Source organism: Tympanuchus pallidicinctus, unplaced genomic scaffold, assembly GCF_026119805.1.
Source record: "Tympanuchus pallidicinctus isolate F22 unplaced genomic scaffold, pur_lepc_1.0 scaffold26, whole genome shotgun sequence".
Taxonomy (NCBI): Eukaryota; Metazoa; Chordata; class Aves; order Galliformes; family Phasianidae; genus Tympanuchus; species Tympanuchus pallidicinctus.
This window is the reverse complement of record NW_026294743.1, coordinates 5,831,675-5,839,795: the sequence shown is the minus strand read 5'-3', so window position 1 is coordinate 5,839,795 and position 8,121 is coordinate 5,831,675. Positions and strand designations below refer to the sequence as shown.

General features: G+C 35.2%; 1 long non-coding RNA gene across 1 annotated transcript; it reads left to right on the top strand.

Annotated features, from left to right (window-relative positions):
- Positions 1 to 454: 454 nt before the first annotated feature.
- On the top strand, positions 455 to 4,667 carry LOC128084321 (uncharacterized). Its single transcript, XR_008208462.1, has 3 exons — positions 455 to 548; positions 1,883 to 1,938; positions 4,056 to 4,667. It is a non-coding gene; the product is annotated as an uncharacterized LOC128084321 (long non-coding RNA).
- Positions 4,668 to 8,121: the final 3,454 nt, after the last annotated feature.

The following is an 8,121-nucleotide window of genomic DNA, read 5'->3' as shown; positions in this document are numbered from 1 at the left end:
TGTATGTATGTATCACCTATGTCTAACACGACTAGGGGAACATAGTCTGACGGCGTCTACATTTCTGTGCCAGCTGTTCATTGGAAAATTTGTGAGTACAAGTAACGTTTTCCAAAAGAGATCCTCTAACTACAGTAAAGTAAAGTAACTGTAAGGGAACAGAACTTACTCCTAAATTCAAACAATTTGAGAGGCTTTTGTAGGAAAAGGCCTTTATGTAAGTTTATACCTTAGTGGGTCATCAGTCTGATACCAAGTTTGAATGTAGCCACTTCTTGGCTTCAGACCCACATTATAAATGCTGCATGTGTGCTTTAGCTGTTTAACTGTAAAACAATAATTTCTAAAGCTGTGGTGGGACCACCAGGATGACTGTCTTCCATGAGATGACACTGACAGCACCAGATTTTCCCTGGCTCACTACTACTGCTTAAACCACAGCTTGTACTTCTTTCTTCTCAGCTATTCGTATCAACAGAAAATGGAGGATGCAGTTTGCAGTTTCGTAAGCTGTGCAATTTGGACATCTTCTTAAGGAGACAGATGAGGTCAGTATACTCTACTTCATACGAGGGAAATTCTGGAGCCCAGCTTTCTTGTTCTTCAGCAGATTTTTTATTAAATAGGTTGCTTCGCAAGAGCTGGGGGAATTTCTTCCCTTGCTTTGTTTTGGGTTGGTGCAAATGCTTCTGGTCGCTATTAGCTTTGACTTGAGGATCTCAAGGCCTAATTTATTAGCTCTCTCAGCAGATTTAAAGAGGTTTAAACTTTAGGAATACAGCTTAAGTGTCTACATCCTACATGACCTTAAATATCTAGAAGATAGAACTGTAAGTTTTCGGAGCATGTGCAGCAATCTAGCTTTATTTACCTACAATACATAGACATTTGCAGGCCATAACTTTTTAAACTGCAGTGGGCTGAAACAACCTGGAATAAAGCCATTCCAATTTCATAAGTTCTTCACTATTTATCGCAGTGGCAGACAGAAGAAATGCGCTTTTATCAGAGTTTGTTTTTAAGAAGTTCACTTTTCACTGTCATAGAATAAGAAATCAGAGTAACCGTGTGCTTTTCTGTGTTTTGAAAACTGGTGATGAATAAGCATTTTAAAACTGTTTCTCAAATGTAATTTTACGGACATAATTTGTTTCCTAATATTAGAGATGTGATTTTGTGTGGTCCAGCTGAACTGCTAAAATTAAAGCAGCACGTAGCAGGTATTCTCCAAATTGACAAAATTATTTGAGTCTGAAAAAAAAATGCAGATTTCTAACTCAAGATTGCAGTATCAATAGGAAAAAAAAAAAAAGGCACTTTTAGTACTAAGAAATCTGTGGCTAAATTCCAAGAATTCTGGATATTTTAATTTTGATAGGTGTGCTAAAATGAGGCAGGATACAATTATTCTTCCTATGTAAAATCAAATAGAAGCATTATCAACTTTATTTTCCCATCGGTACAACAACATAGCAGCATAACAAAATGCCAGCATTATTCTAATTACTGGTTAGACACCTGCATTTGAGATGAGAGCTTTGTATTGGTAATTTTATCAATTGCCATCGTGTGTCTAAACTGCTGTAGTGAAGAAGGTGACTGAGAAGTTTATGTTTGACAGCTGTTACACCATCTGGCATCTTTGACTTCCATGACCCTTTGCAATCTGGCTTTCAGCCTAGGTAAGGTACAAAGACTGAACTGGCTTAATTGGTCTGTGATCTCTTCTTGGCAAAATACAGAGGTCAAGTTTCCACACTGATTATTCTAGATTTGTCAGCAACCTTTGTTAACACAAACCATTAAGTTTTGTTGACTCATTTGCAGACGCTGGCAAGGATGGCCAAATATCAGTGTAGTGACTCTGCTCTCTCCTCTATAGGAGGTCTCAGAGGGTGATGTTGGACAATCGCTCATCTGCCCAGAGGATTCTCATGAGTAAGTTTTTCCACCATTACACTCTGTTGTCTTTCTTGTTCAGTGTTTACATGAAGCTTCTCAGGGACAGAGCAAGATATTTGGGGCTGTCATTTTATCAAAGGAAATAAATGAAATTTATCTTTGCCCACTGTGCTTTTTAAATGTGCTTTTTCTTCCGATGAATACAGTCAAGTTGATCCGCCTTGCAGCTTCTGGCTAGCATGAAGATCAGGGCAGGCAAATAGATTTAGATTTTATTCATGCTCCTTAAATATTTAGAAGAAAGCTATTGTATAGGAATTGGTAGGTCATGGCCTGAAGCTGTGACTGAGCCCCAGGTGAGATGGTGTGGCTAACCAATGGAGATCAGGTGCAGCAGTGCATCCTGGGTCCGCCCCCTCACCCTCATTAAATGCTTCGCAGCTGGTTAGCAGTCAAGGGAGCATCATTTTTGTTTGGAAGATGTACGTTTCTTCTGGCTTCATGGGCCTTTGGAAGGTATAAGTCACATTTCCTGTATTGTTTTTTCAAGTAAATCTCAATGAATACCTTTACTAGTGTGTTCTTATGTAGATGGCACTGTCATCATCTTCAGTTAAACAGTTCATAGCTATAAATGAGTGTGGAAAATTGAGGCAAGCTTGAAAGCTGGAAGATCATAGCTGTAGGTTTACCATTCAAATGAATTCTTTGGTTCAGCTATACAGGAGCATGGATCAGAAAACTGCAAGAGAACTGCTAATAATACTACTTAAAATGAGTAGACATTAAAACAATTGGTTAGTTTACAAGGAATACTTCAGTTTGTAAATATTAATTTATCTTTTTATTCTATTATATATCTATTTATTCTATTATTATATACTCTAAATATAAATTTATCTATTTATTCTATTATTTATTCTATTATTATTTTATTCATCTCATCAAACTCTAAAATACTTGTACCATGTAAGTGTAAAAGGAGTGGTATGAATGAGCATTTTTGGGGGGTTGATTAAGCACATGCCTGATTTGCAAACCAGGAAGTAGTGAATAACCCTTTCTTTTTTCTTATAATCCCATTGAGTTAGTTCAAGCAAGATGCTCACTTTCATTTTTTCCCCCCACTGTCAAGGGAGGAAAAAAGACAGCAACCATGGTTTTCAACAAAAGCAGAACATTGCTACTCAAATTACAAATTAAGAGTTTACTTTTTTTTCTGACCTCATTCTCAATCTTTCTTCTTGTAATCTGGTCCCGAGGGCGCAAGTTAAAGGGAAAAAAAAATAACAACAATAAAATCTCACCTCGTTATGTTCCATTTAATATTTTCAGCTATTTATCTGATAGGAACTGCAGTAGGAATAGAATTTTCTATCACTGTGCATTTAACTTCAATAAAGATACTATTTCCCCTTTTTGCTTATAAGAAAGCTATACTGTAGTTACAATAGCTCGTAACTTTTTTTTTTCTTTAATAGGCCCATTAAAGCCAGTGTTATGTCTAGAAATAAATTAGAGTTCTCTAACGGAATGTTTTTGGCATTAGAGTTTGGGTTGTTTCTCCTCACTTTCGGAAGCTTTTAAACTGTCAAGTAAAAACTTCCCTTGTTATCAACATTAGTTTGACTTATTCAAAATTTTAATCTTCCTTTCTCTGCTTGTGTAGATGTGTTACATTACCCTCATTCATCTAGAGCCCTATTGATGCAGTGATCATTTTGAAGTATTAAGAAATTCTCAAGGAGTGTAGCTGGTACAATTCATCACTTCATCCTGATTTAGATGTGCAGTTTATTTACTCTAAGAAACTTGTTTTACTCCAGACCTACTTGTTCCTTAGTCTTGTTTTAGTTGTCTTAATAATTAATAGTAATTGCTTTGAGTGCACATTTACCGGTAATTTAAATGTGAATGCAAAGGCGTTAAACATTTCAGACTCACTTATTTCACCCAATACTTCTTTATTAAGTTGGTTAGGCAGTAGACACATACTTTCCATTGTCTTCCCCTATTTTCAAATGTGATTTCAGAATATTTCTGGAGTCCTCATCGTTCCTTAACTTGCTCACGTGTGCTTATGTCGTTGCTTTACATCTATTCCTAGAAATATCTCCTTTCATGTCCCTCTCTAATTATATTTCAATTTTCAGGTCAATGAAAGGCCCTGGTAAATGCATAATTAGTGTTGTGATCTCCTTGTCAGCATCAGAACAGGCCATTATCATACCTTCAGTATGTTCCCGTTCCAAAATTGCCATCCAGCAAACCTGCTTTCCTGTACTCTCAACAGGATAGTTTCCTCATTAAATTCTTGTACCAACTTTGTATCTTCACAGATCTGTATATTTCCTTTTTATTTTAACTGCCAAATTCTACCTTTTTCAATTTTTTTTTCTTTGAATATAGTGTTTCACAGTCTTTTACATCTTAACTGCTGACCTAATCCTTAGTTGTAACTAACTCCTCAAAAACTAGAATAGCTTCTTCTTATGTCTTATTCACAAAACTAGAACTATTCACGCTCTTCATGAACTTGTGTCATGAACTTCAGCAACTTCTTGTGCGTTAGAGTTTCTTCTACTGCCAAGATCACTCGAATAAAAAATGAATAAAAAATTATACCTGCAACCAAGCTGCACCATTGAGCAAATTACAGAATTTGGTACAGATCTTTAATAACACCTTTTAGCAGTGTAGTCTCTTTTTTAAAAATAATAGAGGCCTTTAAAATAAAAAATGAAGATGCAAAAAGAGCAATGAAAATAAAGAACAGAGTGCTTCCAGTAATGAAGGCAGTTATTTCTCATTGCATTATGTGAGAAAGTTGGGGGAGGGGGGAGAGAGTGAGGAAAGGCAAAACTTCAGTATGAACCTAAGACAGGATAATTTATTTATTTATTTATTTATTCATTCATTTAGTGCGGTCTGTCCCTATGCGTTTCTTTAGCAATGGGGAACTATAACAGGGCCCGGGTGAACTCTAAAAATAAAAGGTGATAAGTAATTAAGCACCATCGTTGTCTTCAATCCGTGTGATCTGCTCGATGTGTTCAGTCAGGCTAACATGTTACCTCCTATGGCGTACCGAATTTCGCTACTGTTTCAAATACGGTTGTCAATGGAGCACTGGTGTACCTCTATATGCAGAATATGAAGCAAGAGTAATTGTAAAGCACAACTGGGATGAAACTGTGAAGTCAGCTGACTGTATCAGTCACAATCTAAGAAACTATGAATAACCCTTTCTTTTTTTTTTTTGCTTATAATCCCATTCAGGTAGTTCAAGCAAGATTCTCACTTTCATTTTTTTTCTGACCTCATTCTCAATCTTTCTTCTTGTAATCTGGTCCTGAGGGAACATTTTGGGACTGACTGTAATTTACACCCAGACAAAGTGTAAATGATAAAACATGAGCACTGTTTCACGCAAGGAGATAATTATGATCTAACACTGTTTTGTACACACTATGAAAAGGTGTACATAAGACATGAGGTTATGAGAAATTTAGTAACTCTTGTTTCAGACGAGGTCTTATTCCTTTTAATATTAAAAGATTAAGCAGGCTGCGTATCATCTTGTTAAAAAAGTCCTCTTTAATATCAAGTTCTACTGTAAAAATTGTCAAGAAATATTTCTTAAGAGTATCATCATCTTTACATATAGGATTTTTCTCTATTTCACTGATTAAGTTTTAAGAACTATAATAGTAATACCTCTTCATGAAACCTTGATGTTCTCAACTATTAGTTTTGTGTTTAGCCTAGTGACTCATCCATAGAACACAAGAACAAAAATTATCCTGCTTGTTTTTTCACTTCATCATGGCAAACAAAATCACGCACATTTATTGTTTTGAACACAATTGTATTAGCTTTCCATCCGTACTGCTAATTGCAGATTTAAAGAATTTTGGAAGTATAGACAGTTTTTTGTTTAAGGAAGGGGATTTAAAAGCTACTGCCTTGTGTTGCAAGTCCATCTCCCCCTTCTCCACCAGGGACACCAGAAATGATGGGCCACACCTCTCCCCATTCAACTCTTAACTAACTCGCACTAGCCAACAAATTAAACAGGTTCTTGTGCCAGCACGTTACAATTTGGAAGCGATACTATTCTGGTGTGGATAAGGACTTTGAGATTAACTGCCTGTAAAACAGTGCGTTCTATAGAACTATTTCTAAAGAAGATCTAGTGTCATTGCATAATCCCAGAGGAACATGATTACCAATTATTTTTATATTCAGAAAACTGATTAAGGAAATGTTCTATTAAATTACCTACATATGGATGCAGCGTTAGCCTCTAACCCATTTTGCCCTGTTCGATGTGTGGTGGCAGTTTTAGTTAGCATATTTGAATAACATTTATCAAATCATTTCAAGTAGTGTCCAGAGATCTTTAACTATGTCTGTAGTTAGGACTGAGCGTGCACTGTGATCTATAATATGACTGTCCAAGCAATTTCTTGTTATGATGTTTCTTGACTGCTGTTTTTTGAGACTGATAACTTCAAAAACAATTACTGAAAACCGCTAAGAGAAAGCAATTCTTTCTGTAAACATTCTTCCTACTAAGCAATTCATTAAAATAGCTGGGGAAAACAAAAAGAAAGTATTAGCATGGACAAGGGCAATTTAACGTATTATTTCATTCAGTAGAAACACATTTTTGAGGCATTTACTTGGCTGTAATTATTCTGATCTTGTATTAAGAAAGCATGTGTAGAAAAAAAAAATTTCAATCAAATGATCAGGAGAGATAATCCAAAGCGCTCTACAACCAAGGTTGCAATTAATTCTCTTAAGCTTTACCTTCATTCTTCTTAAGAACACTGAAATTCTGTGAATTATACCCCCCCTGCTTTAGGTACTATTTTGTATATTATTGTCAGAGCGTAATAAAACATTGGATCAATTTTGTGTAATACTGAGAATGAGATTAAACACAGCTAATGCTTTCTTAGTATTTATTTAAATGCATTGACAAAGATCATTTTTTTTTTTTATTTCACTAGGCAGTACACCTACAAAAATCTGTTGTAATTACTGAGTCATGAAATAAAGATGGAATAATACAACAGACTGGCATTCGGAACATACTGCCAAAAAACATATGCAGCAAATACCAAAATATGCCTAGAGCAAAATTTCACCCCAATATTTATGAATTATGAAGCAAGTTATGATATATGATTATATGAAAAACACACACCGTGTGTTTTTCAATATGTCATGGAGCATTTTACAACTAGCTTTCCTTTCCTAAAGTAAAACATTAAATAATGCACATATAACTGTGTCCATTATTACATAGTTATAAATAGATTTAATCAAATTGACCAATTTTATGACACTTAACATCATGAGATGCGCTTGTATATAGATATATGTGCAAATTTGTTTCTTTTAGAAGGTTAAATTATATTTGCAGACACTGCACATATAGCTGATTTTTAAACTCCTTTTCAAACGTGAAATTTGATTTGGAACAGGTAGAGCTCTCTGCTTTAAACTGTGACCTTAAATAGCTGATCATTCAAGTGTTACCCATTTGTCTGCAAATGTGAAAATGGGTTTTCGATGGTCTCCAGAATCTCCAGAAATTATTTGTCAATGTAAAATGCATTATATATTTTTTTTATAATGAGGAGTCCAGTCTGTCAATTTCATGATTTCTCTTCTTGATGTGTACAGAAGATATACATTATACTTTTGAAATGTAAAGGTCAGCTTTACGAGGTGCCAATTAAGTGGATAACTCACAGCACTGCACCTTCCCATTTATTCTGCTATTTCTGCTGGCAGTGTTAAAAATGAGTAACGCTTACTGCTCTGTCCGGTATTGAGTTTCTGATTCACTCTGACAGGATACCATTAGCAATTATTCAGACTTTTGCCAGCTACTAAATTTAGTTACATTATCTTTTAAGGTTATACTGAGTAATACTGAATAATTTTGTTGGAGTATTGCACAGAACTCTTTCTCCTGATATGAACGAAAGTCAACAGATTGCAGGAAGCCTCAACAAAGCATGAAGCTGTTGTTCTGGGGCAAGAATATTTCAACAGGAAAAGTCAGTTTAAAAATAATAACAGCTGGCTGTGGTTTTTATGCAACTAAGAGAAATTGCATTAACAAAGAAGCGTCTAGAAAGAAAACTTGTTTTGTTATTTCTGAGGGTTTGTTGTGGATTGTTTGTTTGTTTCTAAGTGATT